At 41.6% G+C, this 13,993-nt stretch overlaps 1 protein-coding gene across 1 annotated transcript in view; it reads right to left on the bottom strand.

Annotated features, from left to right (window-relative positions):
* The window catches only part of LOC137249234 (zinc finger protein 93-like), a 169,780-nt gene that overhangs the window by 64,515 nt on the left and 91,272 nt on the right, over window positions 1-13,993 (bottom strand). The window lies entirely within an intron of this gene.

Genomic DNA, 13,993 nt, shown 5'->3' with positions numbered 1-13,993 from the left:
TTGAAATCAGAGAATATAAAAGACAGCAAATGTAGAGGCGCTGGAATTCAGTTTGAGTTGAGCTATCAAGCAGTTTCGTTTAAGAGGCTATCTAGCGAGCCATAGCAGTATTATTTTGAAAGTAGAGTTTCATTTGAGCTATCAATTAGTTTGGTTATTAAGCCAGCTAGTTGCAAAGTATAAGTGTTATTGTGAAGTACTTTAATAAAGGCCATTTTTCCATTATTCAATATTGGAGTTATTTATTCAACAGTTTAGTGATGCGAACGTTGGCAGAAGATTGTAAATAAGAGGATTTGCAAATAAATTCGTCACAATTGGTGTCAAAAGAGGAATTGTTGAATAAATTCCAGAGGACAACAAGGACATGGCAAAGTTCAGTGAATTGAAGATCCAGCAACTGAAGAAGGAGTTTGAGAGCCGTGGATTGAATATAAGCGGCGTTAAACTTGAACTTCAGGCACGGCTACGAGAGGCAATGGAAGTAGAAGGAATTGACGTGGAAGAGTATGACTTTCATCTTGATGGCGAGGAAACAACAAAAATGGAAGAGACAGTTACGCAGACAGTTACGAGCACAGACTTGAACATGATTTTGGCTGCAATATCTGCTCAAACATCGACAACGGCATCTCAACTGGAATCACAGGAGACACGTATAACATCCAAGATGGAAACTCAACTGGAAGAACAGAAAACATATATGGCATCTAAGATGGAATCACAGGAGACACGTATTGCAGAAATGTCGTCAGAAATAAAATCGAAGATTGAAGCCCAAGAAACGCGTATTTCAGAAATGTCGACACAGATTACATCCAAGATGGAAGCACAAGAGGAGCGCTTGTTATTGCAGGTGGCACAAATGTCTTCGCAGTTAGAAGCACAGAATATAAAAATTGTACAGCTCGAGGACAAAATGGATGCCGAGATAGAAGCTTTGAGAGGTCGTATACAGGAGTTGCAACTAATTCGCCCAGTTGTTTCAGCAAGCAATACGAAGGTAAAAACTCCATCTTTTGACGGCTCTGTTCCTTTCCAGGTGTTTAAGATTCAGTTTGAGAAAACCGCAGCAGTGAACAACTGGAATGCGGAAGATAAAGTTGCTGCACTGTTCATGGCGTTGAAAGGGCCTGCAGCTGAGATTTTACAAACCATTCCAGAGGGCGAACGGAACTGTTATGAAGCATTGATGGGCTAGAGAGACGATACGGAACTGAGCATAGGAGACAGATATACCAAATGGAGTTGCTGAACCGCTTCCAGAGGCCTGGTGAAACACTGCAAGAGTTTGCGTCGGATATTGAAAGGCTAGCACATTTAGCGAATGCGGACGCACCCGTGGAATACACTGAAAGGGTAAAGATTCAGAGCTTTATAAATGGCATAAGGGACGTCGAAACAAAGCGAGCTACATACGCAAACCCAAAGCCAAAATTCGCAGAAACGGTGTCACAAGCTCTGACTCAGGAAACAGCGTCGCTTCTGTGTAAGCCAGTTATCAAAGCACGCCGTGTGGAAGTAGAAAGACCAGAGTGGGTAGACGCAATATTGGAGGCGCTGAAAGGATCGCAAAAGCGAAGTGAAAAAGTTATCAAATACTTCAAATGTCCGGTCACATTGCACGTCATTGCGATCTTGGTCCTAATAGTTCCAACAATGTGGGTGGCCGTAAACGCAAAGCTGGAAGAGATGAGCAAGAGCGAGTAAGAGGTAGAGATCGAGAGCTAGATCCAGCTATTGAATGCCCTGTGATATCTGTGTTGCAAATTGGTAGAAAATCGAACAGTCTTACCGTCAGAGGGAATGTGGATGGTAAAGAACGTGTACTGACTGTAGATACGGGCGCATCTCATTCCTTGATCCGATCTGACTTGGTCAAGAATAAAACCGTTACCTGGAGCAAGGTTGCGTACGGCCACTGGCGAGTATAACCAAGTCCAGGGAGAAGTGATATGTGAAGTCCTAATTGGGAAGGTCATGGTTTTACACAAATTCGTTGTGGCGGAGATCGCTGATGAAGTCATATTGGGAGTGGACTTCTTGGTTGACCATGACATCAAGATCGATATGCAGAAAAGGGTAATGCGTTATAAGAACCAGGATATACCACTTAACTTCAGTTTGCAGAAAGGCTTCAGTAGTAATCGAGTACTGGTGGAGAAGACTCGACAAAAACCACGGAAGTCAAAGGCAAAGGTTAATAGGTCGAATGGGCCAAATAAAGCAAAATCAAAAGTACCTGCGAGAGAAACACTGGCATTGACAAAACCTCAAAGACGCAGGAAAACGAAGCAACGAATTTCCGAGAAATAATGCGAGGGTAGTTTCAAGCCGGAGCGCACTACTGTTGTGAAACGTGGGAACGATACTGATTATGCGAAGCCAATCCGTCAAGCGCAAGCTCTACGAAGTAGTTTATTGGCCAAGCAACAGAGTGCGAGGGAATGATCCAGGATAATGAGTAGTAAGATGAAACACAGGTACGACAAGGAAAATAATTTGGAAGGTTTCCGGGAGGGAGATTTGGTACGCTATACAACCCTCACCGGCGGAAAGGTGTTCCCTCCAAATATCGGTGCAGTTGGGAAGGCCCGTACAGAGTTGTGAAGACGATAAATGATGTCATCTACCGCATACAAGCAATTGGGAAATCACGAAATAGAAGAGTGGTAAATTTGGCGAGGCTAGCAGCGTTTAGAACGAGAGATTTGTCTGATCGGGACGAGTTGCTATCTCTAAGCAGATGCTAAGCAGTGACGTGAATTCAAATCAATAATTCAATCATTATGTATCTACATAAACGAAACAATAATTGCGTCTACACATATGTACCATGTACGTATACGAGCAGCGGAGAGTCAATGCACAAACACATGCATATATCTGAGATACTCCTGAAAGTATGCAATGAGAGAAGCTATAAAATCGTGCAATTGTAGTTACAGCTGAGAAGTTTGAGAGCTGATGGCAACTAGTAGTTTCTGGAAGCGCCTAGAAGATGCGAACGTTGAAATCAGAGAGTATAAAAGGCAGCAAATGTAGAGGCAGTTCAAGCAGTTTCGTTTAAGACGCTATCTAGCGAGCCATAGCAGTATTATTTTGAAAGTAGAGTTTCATTTGAGCTATCAATCAGTTTGGTTGTTAAGCCAGCTAGTTGCAAAGTATAAGTGTTATTGTGAAGTACTTTAATAAAGACCATTTTTCCATTATTCAATATTGGAGTTATTTATTCAACAGTTTAGTGATACGAACGTTGGCAGAAGATTGCACATAAGAGGATTTGCAAGTAAATTCGTTACAATATAATTATAAGAGTTCCAAATTTCAAAACAAAAAATTACTTAACATTTTCTTTTCCTCTCGTTCGCCTGTAAAATATAAGTGAACAAATTTGGGTTTCCCCGCTGTTCATTTCGCCCGAACAAAGAGTTGCCGATAAGGTGAAATCTTTTTCGAACACGTGGAATTTTTTCGCTATCCTCTGCGATAGGGTGAACAAAAACTGTGAATATTTTCGGGTGAAAACAAAACTCGCGATAAGGGTGATTATTTTGCTAGAAGCAAGTAGAGTAATATTGCTCTATCGAATGTGGCCCTGAGTGATGTGCCAAAGCGAGTTTTATGATGCAAAGCACTTGTTGATTCAGATATGTGGAGTTAGTTGAAATACATGATTGAGATTTTTGAAGAGTTAGTTTTTATATTGGCAGCAATATCGACACATCGTTCGGGGACTCATTACGCTTCATAAAATTATGCCTTTAGAACATAATCGTGTCAGCGAAACGGAATCAAATGAAAACGTCGAGGTAACTCCGACATCAGAAGTAGGATGGACTTCGCCTCAAGAAAATGAAAGCGACCGTTGGCGTGCACTATTGGAGACCCAAAACCGTAACTTCCTTGAGCTGGTCAAGGCCTTGCAAATGCAGAAATCGTCAAATCAAGAGGGCAAAATAATTGCACTACTGAAATTCAATCCTGAATGTCGTGGTGTTCAACAGTGGACATGATTCTGTTAGAAAACCCTTTAGCGAGTAGTAAACTTATTATCACGTTGAGTAAATCTTTGCAGGGAAGTGCATCGCAGTGGTTGTCGTACATATCGTTCACCGGCATATCGTGGGATCAATTCAAAGAACATTTTTTGCAACGTTTTGTGGGTGTTTAAACACCAGCTGCTACTTTGATTATTATTATGAATGGTCGTCCAAAAGATGGGGAATGTCTTTCACTGTATGGGCGTCGTTTGGTTACATCTTTGCCTTTTCATTCGGTAAGCGTAAGGTCCAGGAAGACATTTATGGCGGCACTGAGAACAAGAAACTAAAGCTGGATGCCTACGTGAAGTGTCATTTTAGTGGGAAAATTGGCGATAAAATCGCTGACTGTCGTCTTAAAAACAACAAAGCGAAATCAATCAACAATCAGGTACAGCGTGGACGTTTACAGGTAGGGATCTGAAATCATTAACTTGTTTCAAATGTGGTGAAGTTGGACACATTGCAACAACATGCCTCAAGAGTATCAGTTCGGCTTCAGCTGAAAAAAAAGAAAATATGTCAGAAAAACGGGTGAACGTGTGTTCAGTGGTTCAACCAAATGGAGTTCTTCTTCATTCTGGTGAGTCATATAATTTTTGTTTTGATTCAGGAGCTGAATGTTCTCTTTAAATTTAATGGAAAGCGAATTAGCAATGTTGTAGTATTAAAAGGTATAGCTAATAGTGCCAGTATGTAGTACGTTACAAGTTTTATCTAAAGTTGTAATAGGTGGTCATGTTTTAGAAATTTTGTTTCATGTTATTTCGGATTGTTATTTAAAATTTGATATAATGCTTGGCCGTGAAGTTTTAAGTCAAGGTTTCGGTGTTATAATGACTGTTGACAAATTTGATATATTTTTTATCAAGAAATCAAAATATAAATTCGTGCTCAGTTACAGCGAAAATTGAGGATTTTGTTAATAATGATAAAGAATTAGATATGTGTGGTAAAAAGCAGTTATTGGAGTTGTTAAAAGAATATTCTAATTGGTTCATTGATGGTATTCCACAAACGCGTGTCAACTCTGGTCGGCTAGATGTACGTTTGATTGACTCAAATAAAACGGTACAGAGGCGACCTTACAGAGTTAGTTGAGAGGAAAAAAAGTTGTCAGAGAAAGAATACGAGAGTTGTTAGAGGTAAATAGCATTCGTCCAAGCTGTTCCCCTTTTGCCAGCCCAATTCTTTTAGTCAAAAAGAAAAATTGCTCTGGCCGTCTTTGCGTTGACTATCGCAAACTAAATTCCAACAATATCTCTGACAAATACCCACTTTCTCTCATATCAGACCATATATCTAGACTGCGTGGAGCAAAATACTTTTCTAGTCTTGACAAGTGGATTTTATCAGATTCCCGTACATCCCGATTCTGTGGAACGTACATCTTTGTTACACCAGAGGGACAGTATGAATTTTTGGCTATGCCTTTCGGTTTCAAAAATGCTCCTTCAGTTTTCAGCGGTCTGTTATGTCTAAGTGATATTGCTCATTCTTTTGTAATAGTATATATGGATGATATTACGGTAGTTGCGACCACTAAGGAGAAAGCGTTTGAACGGCTAGAAACTGCTGTAGACATTCTTACTAAAACAGGGTAGATGTTTCGCTAGTAAAGATTTTCGCTATTTTTGTACCTCGCAAAAAATGGATTCACATTTAATAGCTACAGGTGCAAGTCGTGCTAATGGTCAAGTTGAGCGTGTTATGAGCACCTTAAAGAATCTGCTAACTGCTGTTGAAACTAGTAATCGATCTTGGCAAGATGCACTATACGAAATACAATTGGCTTTAAATTCCACGGCCAATCGGGTAATTAAGGCCAGTCCATTAGAATTACTTATAGGGAAAGTGGCCCACTATGCCTCATTCCAATTACTGATGAAGAAGATACTGTAGATATATTATTTGTCAGATCGCTTGCATCGGAAAATATGCAACGCAATGCTTGTAACGAAAAATGCAGATTTGATAAAGACAAAGCTAATTGTTAAACATAATGTAGGCGATTACGTTTTACTTAAAAATGAAGAAAGACATCAGACTAAGTGAGATCCTAAGATCAGAAGTCCATTTTTAGTGACAGATATACATATGTTGAAATCATTAACAAGTAAATAGAGTATAAATACTCACATGAGTATTTGAGAAAACTGCCAGAAGAAAAAGTTCCCACAGAGTTAGATACAGATGATGCAGTTAGCGAAAAAGAAGATGAGAGCATTGAAGACTTTAAAAAGATGTCGATCAGGCTTAAAGCTGTAGACAGCACCACAGTCATTTTATGCAAACACAAGTTGTTGTTGTAGCAATGCTCGCCCCACCTAATAGCCGCGACCGATCACAAATTGTCATCAATATCCTCTAACGGGAGTCCAAGGAAACTTGCCGTTTCAACAGGGGTGGACCATAAGGAAAGGGGTGTTAAAGGCGTTGGTTCCACATTACAATTAAAGAGATGGTTGGTGTCATGTGGGGACACATTGCAAGCGGGGCATACATTTTGTATGTCGGGGTTGATTCTGGATAGGTAAGAGTTTAACCTGTTACAGTATCCAGAACGAAGTTGAGCAAGAGTTACACGCGTTTCCCTGGGGAGTATGCGTTCCTCTTCCGCGAGTTCTGGATATTTTTCTTCAAGTACTGGATTCACCGGGCAATTCCCGACATAAAGGTCCGACGCCTGTCTATGGAGTTCGCCAAGGACTGCTTGTGTTTTTTCGCTTCATACGGCTGGGTTCTCAGGTGCCGTATTTCGTCAAAATGCTTACAGAGATGACTCCTTAGGCCCCTAGGCGGTGCTGGTTCGTCAATCAGATGTCTGTTGGGATGCCCAGGTTTCTGGGTATTCAACAGAAACTGTTTGGTCAGCATCTCATTGCTCTCCCTGATGGGGAGTATTCTCGCCTCATTATGCAGATGGTGTTCTGGGGACATAAGAAGACAGCCCGTGGCGATTCTGAGAGCAGCATTTTGGCAGGCCTGTAGTTTCTTCCAGTGGGTAGTTTTTAGGCTTGGCGACCATATGGGTGACGCGTAGCACGTAATCGGCCGGCTAATTGCTTTGTATGTGGTCATGAGCGTTTCTTTATCTTTTCCCCAGGTACTGCCAGCAAGGGATTTGAGGATTTTATTACGGCTCTGAATTCTCGGAACAATTGCGGTTGTGTGCGCACCAAAATGTAGATCCTGATCAAACGTCACACCCAAGGTCATGGTTTTACACAAATTCGTTGTGGCGGAGATCGCTGATGAAGTCATATTGGGAGTGGACTTCTTGGTTGACCATGACATCAAGATCGATATGCAGAAAAGGGTAATGCGTTATAAGAACCAGGATATACCACTTAACTTCAGTTTGCAGAAAGGCTTCAGTAGTAATCGAGTACTGGTGGAGAAGACTCGACAAAAACCACGGAAGTCAAAGGCAAAGGTTAATAGGTCGAATGGGCCAAATAAAGCAAAATCAAAAGTACCTGCGAGAGAAACACTGGCATTGACAAAACCTCAAAGACGCAGGAAAACGAAGCAACGAATTTCCGAGAAATAATGCGAGGGTAGTTTCAAGCCGGAGCGCACTACTGTTGTGAAACGTGGGAACGATACTGATTATGCGAAGCCAATCCGTCAAGCGCAAGCTCTACGAAGTAGTTTATTGGCCAAGCAACAGAGTGCGAGGGAATGATCCAGGATAATGAGTAGTAAGATGAAACACAGGTACGACAAGGAAAATAATTTGGAAGGTTTCCGGGAGGGAGATTTGGTACGCTATACAACCCTCACCGGCGGAAAGGTGTTCCCTCCAAATATCGGTGCAGTTGGGAAGGCCCGTACAGAGTTGTGAAGACGATAAATGATGTCATCTACCGCATACAAGCAATTGGGAAATCACGAAATAGAAGAGTGGTAAATTTGGCGAGGCTAGCAGCGTTTAGAACGAGAGATTTGTCTGATCGGGACGAGTTGCTATCTCTAAGCAGATGCTAAGCAGTGACGTGAATTCAAATCAATAATTCAATCATTATGTATCTACATAAACGAAACAATAATTGCGTCTACACATATGGACCATGTACGTATACGAGCAGCGGAGAGTCAATGCACAAACACATGCATATATCTGAGATACTCCTGAAAGTATGCAATGAGAGAAGCTATAAAATCGTGCAATTGTAGTTACAGCTGAGAAGTTTGAGAGCTGATGGCAACTAGTAGTTTCTGGAAGCGCCTAGAAGATGCGAACGTTGAAATCAGAGAGTATAAAAGGCAGCAAATGTAGAGGCAGTTCAAGCAGTTTCGTTTAAGACGCTATCTAGCGAGCCATAGCAGTATTATTTTGAAAGTAGAGTTTCATTTGAGCTATCAATCAGTTTGGTTGTTAAGCCAGCTAGTTGCAAAGTATAAGTGTTATTGTGAAGTACTTTAATAAAGACCATTTTTCCATTATTCAATATTGGAGTTATTTATTCAACAGTTTAGTGATACGAACGTTGGCAGAAGATTGCACATAAGAGGATTTGCAAGTAAATTCGTTACAATATAATTATAAGAGTTCCAAATTTCAAAACAAAAAATTACTTAACATTTTCTTTTCCTCTCGTTCGCCTGTAAAATATAAGTGAGCAAATTTGGGTTTCCCCGCTGTTCATTTCGCCCGAACAAAGAGTTGCCGATAAGGTGAAATCTTTTTCGAACACGTGGAATTTTTGCGCTATCCTCTGCGATAGGGTGAACAAAAACTGTGAATATTTTCGGGTGAAAACAAAACTCGCGATAAGGGTGATTATTTTGCTAGAAGCAAGTAGAGTAATATTGCTCTATCGAATGTGGCCCTGAGTGATGTGCCAAAGCGAGTTTTATGATGCAAAGCACTTGTTGATTCAGATATGTGGAGTTAGTTGAAATACATGATTGAGATTTTTGAAGAGTTAGTTTTTATATTGGCAGCAATATCGACACATCGTTCGGGGACTCATTACGCTTCATAAAATTATGCCTTTAGAACATAATCGTGTCAGCGAAACGGAATCAAATGAAAACTTCGAGGTAACTCCGACATCAGAAGTAGGATGGACTTCGCCTCAAGAAAATGAAAGCGACCGTTGGCGTGCACTATTGGAGACCCAAAACCGTAACTTCCTTGAGCTGGTCAAGGCCTTGCAAATGCAGAAATCGTCAAATCAAGAGGGCAAAATAATTGCACTACTGAAATTCAATCCTGAATGTCGTGGTGTTCAACAGTGGACATGATTCTGTTAGAAAACCCTTTAGCGAGTAGTAAACTTATTATCACGTTGAGTAAATCTTTGCAGGGAAGTGCATCGCAGTGGTTGTCGTACATATCGTTCACCGGCATATCGTGGGATCAATTCAAAGAACATTTTTTGCAACGTTTTGTGAGTGTTTAAACACCAGCTGCTACTTTGATTATTATTATGAATGGTCGTCCAAAAGATGGGGAATGTCTTTCACTGTATGGGCGTCGTTTGGTTACATCTTTGCCTTTTCATTCGGTAAGCGTAAGGTCCAGGAAGACATTTATGGCGGCACTGAGAACAAGAAACTAAAGCTGGATGCCTACGTGAAGTGTCATTTTAGTGGGAAAATTGGCGATAAAATCGCTGACTGTCGTCTTAAAAACAACAAAGCGAAATCAATCAACAATCAGGTACAGCGTGGACGTTTACAGGTAGGGATCTGAAATCATTAACTTGTTTCAAATGTGGTGAAGTTGGACACATTGCAACAACATGCCTCAAGAGTATCAGTTCGGCTTCAGCTGAAAAAAAAGAAAATATGTCAGAAAAACGGGTGAACGTGTGTTCAGTGGTTCAACCAAATGGAGTTCTTCTTCATTCTGGTGAGTCATATAATTTTTGTTTTGATTCAGGAGCTGAATGTTCTCTTTAAATTTAATGGAAAGCGAATTAGCAATGTTGTAGTATTAAAAGGTATAGCTAATAGTGCCAGTATGTAGTACGTTACAAGTTTTATCTAAAGTTGTAATAGGTGGTCATGTTTTAGAAATTTTGTTTCATGTTATTTCGGATTGTTATTTAAAATTTGATATAATGCTTGGCCGTGAAGTTTTAAGTCAAGGTTTCGGTGTTATAATGACTGTTGACAAATTTGATATATTTTTTATCAAGAAATCAAAATATAAATTCGTGCTCAGTTACAGCGAAAATTGAGGATTTTGTTAATAATGATAAAGAATTAGATATGTGTGGTAAAAAGCAGTTATTGGAGTTGTTAAAAGAATATTCTAATTGGTTCATTGATGGTATTCCACAAACGCGTGTCAACTCTGGTCGGCTAGATGTACGTTTGATTGACTCAAATAAAACGGTACAGAGGCGACCTTACAGAGTTAGTTGAGAGGAAAAAGAAGTTGTCAGAGAAAGAATACGAGAGTTGTTAGAGGTAAATAGCATTCGTCCAAGCTGTTCCCCTTTTGCCAGCCCAATTCTTTTAGTCAAAAAGAAAAGTTGCTCTGGCCGTCTTTGCGTTGACTATCGCAAACTAAATTCCAACAATATCTCTGACAAATACCCACTTTCTCTCATATCAGACCATATATCTAGACTGCGTGGAGCAAAATACTTTTCTAGTCTTGACAAGTGGATTTTATCAGATTCCCGTACATCCCGATTCTGTGGAACGTACATCTTTGTTACACCAGAGGGACAGTATGAATTTTTGGCTATGCCTTTCGGTTTCAAAAATGCTCCTTCAGTTTTCAGCGGTCTGTTATGTCTAAGTGATATTGCTCATTCTTTTGTAATAGTATATATGGATGATATTACGGTAGTTGCGACCACTAAGGAGAAAGCGTTTGAACGGCTAGAAACTGTTGTAGACATTCTTACTAAAACAGGGTAGATGTTTCGCTAGTAAAGATTTTCGCTATTTTTGTACCTCGCAAAAAATGGATTCACATTTAATAGCTACAGGTGCAAGTCGTGCTAATGGTCAAGTTGAGCGTGTTATGAGCACCTTAAAGAATCTGCTAACTGCTGTTGAAACTAGTAATCGATCTTGGCAAGATGCACTATACGAAATACAATTGGCTTTAAATTCCACGGCCAATCGGGTAACTAAGGCCAGTCCATTAGAATTACTTATAGGGAAAGTGGCCCACTATGCCTCATTCCAATTACTGATGAAGAAGATACTGTAGATATATTATTTGTCAGATCGCTTGCATCGGAAAATATGCAACGCAATGCTTGTAACGAAAAATGCAGATTTGATAAAGACAAAGCTAATTGTTAAACATAATGTAGGCGATTACGTTTTACTTAAAAATGAAGAAAGACATCAGACTAAGTGAGATCCTAAGATCAGAAGTCCATTTTTAGTGACAGATATACATATGTTGAAATCATTAACAAGTAAATAGAGTATAAATACTCACATGAGTATTTGAGAAAACTGCCAGAAGAAAAAGTTCCCACAGAGTTAGATACAGATGATGCAGTTAGCGAAAAAGAAGATGAGAGCATTGAAGACTTTAAAAAGATGTCGATCAGGCTTAAAGCTGTAGACAGCACCACAGTCATTTTATGCAAACACAAGTTGTTGTTGTAGCAATGCTCGCCCCACCTAATAGCCGCGACCGATCACAAATTGTCATCAATATCCTCTAACGGGAGTCCAAGGAAACTTGCCGTTTCAACAGGGGTGGACCATAAGGAAAGGGGTGTTAGAGGCGTTGGTTCCACATTACAATTAAAGAGATGGTTGGTGTCATGTGGGGACACATTGCAAGCGGGGCATACATTTTGTGTCGGGGTTGATTCTGGATAGGTAAGAGTTTAACCTGTTACAGTATCCAGAACGAAGTTGAGCAAGAGTTACACGCGTTTCCCTGGGGAGTATGCGTTCCTCTTCCGCGAGTTCTGGATATTTTTCTTCAAGTACTGGATTCACCGGGCAATTCCCGACATAAAGGTCCGACGCCTGTCTATGGAGTTCGCCAAGGACTGCTTGTGTTTTTTCGCTTCATACGGCTGGGTTCTCAGGTGCCGTATTTCGTCAAAATGCTTACAGAGATGACTCCTTAGGCCCCTAGGCGGTGCTGGTTCGTCAATCAGATGTCTGTTGGGATGCCCAGGTTTCTGGGTATTCAACAGAAACTGTTTGGTCAGCATCTCATTGCTCTCCCTGATGGGGAGTATTCTCGCCTCATTATGCAGATGGTGTTCTGGGGACATAAGAAGACAGCCCGTGGCGATTCTGAGAGCAGCATTTTGGCAGGCCTGTAGTTTCTTCCAGTGGGTAGTTTTTAGGCTTGGCGACCATATGGGTGACGCGTAGCACGTAATCGGCCGGCTAATTGCTTTGTATGTGGTCATGAGCGTTTCTTTATCTTTTCCCCAGGTACTGCCAGCAAGGGATTTGAGGATTTTATTACGGCTCTGAATTCTCGGAACAATTGCGGTTGTGTGCGCACCAAAATGTAGATCCTGATCAAACGTCACACCCAAGATTTTGGGGTGTAGGACAGTCGGTAGCGTAGTGCCATCGACGTGGATGTTCAATATGGTCGACATTTGGGGCGTCCATGTTGTAAATAAGGTCGCGGAAGATTTAGTCGGTGACAATGCCAGGTTTCGCGAGGCGAAAAAACTGGAGAGATCAGGGAGATAGTCGTTTATTTTATTGCATAGCTCATCGATCTCTGGGCCTGGGCCTGTGGCCATTATTGTGCGCTCATCGGCGTAGGAAACGATTGTGACTCCTTCCGGTGGTGAAGGTAGCTTAGATATGTAGAAATTAAACAAAAGTGGGGATAGGACACCACTCTGTGGCACCCCTTGTTTAATTCTCCTTGGTTTTGATGTTTCGTTTCTAAATTGCACCGATGCCTGCCGACCACCCAGATAATTTGCGGTCCACCTTTTAAGACATGGGGGAAGGGTAGACCCTTCCAGGTCTTGCAGTAATGAGCCATGGTTGACCGTATCAAAGGCTTTTGATAGGTCTAGCGCTGCGAGTACTCTTCTATGGTGGGGGTATTGATTCAAACCGCAATTTATCTGGGTGCTAATGACATTTAGCGCGGAGGTAGTGCTATAGAGTTTTCTGAAGCCATGCTGATGAGGGGCTAGCTGCAAATGTGCTTGGAAATAAGGGAGCAAAATGGCTTCAAGCGTCTTTGCCACTGGCGATAGGAGAGATATCGGACGATATGACTCACCTACGTTAGCTGGTTTCCCAGGCTTTAGTAGCGGGACCACCTTGGCCATTTTCCATTTCTCGGGTATGGCAAAGGTGGAGAGAGACAGGTTGAAGACATGCGCTAAATATTTGAAACCCTCTTTCCCTAGGGTTTTAAGCATCGGCATGGCTATGCCGTCTGGGCCCACTGCTTTGGATGGTTTAGCACGACCAATGGCGTCCTCAACCTCTCTAGCGGTGATGGTGATTGGTGACGCGCTGAATTTGTGTTTATGTGCGTGTCTATTGGCTCTCCGTCTATCTTTGTCGACCGTAGGATGCATTATATATTGTCGGCAGAAAGCGCTCGCGCATTTTTCCGCATCCGACAGCACCTTATCGCCAAAGGCGATGGAAACTTTGTCTTTGTGCTTAGTCGGATTCGATAGGGACTTTACGGTGGACCAAAGTTTACCTACACCGGTAGAGAGGTTACAACCTCTTAGGTGCTCTTCCCATTTCGCCCGCTTGTGTTCGTCCACAAGCAATCTGATGCGTTGGTTTATATCCCTTATTTGGGGGTCGCCTGGATCAAGCTGTCTTATAAGGTCGCGTTCCCTCGCTAAGCTCGCGGCCGCCGCCGGGAAGTGGGGCCGGATTTCGGGAATTCTCCCGGCGGGAATGAAATGTGCCGAGGCGGATTCAATGACCTTACGGAATGCCCTGGCGGGCATCAGTCGGGATAGGGAGGGCAGCAAAGCTGCTGTCTGTTGCAGATTTATATT

The sequence above is a fragment of the Eurosta solidaginis genome, chromosome 4, assembly GCF_040869045.1.
Source record: "Eurosta solidaginis isolate ZX-2024a chromosome 4, ASM4086904v1, whole genome shotgun sequence".
Lineage (NCBI taxonomy): Eukaryota > Metazoa > Arthropoda > Insecta > Diptera > Tephritidae > Eurosta > Eurosta solidaginis.
Note: the sequence above shows the minus strand (reverse complement) of the source record. Positions and strands in the feature narration are given on the sequence as shown.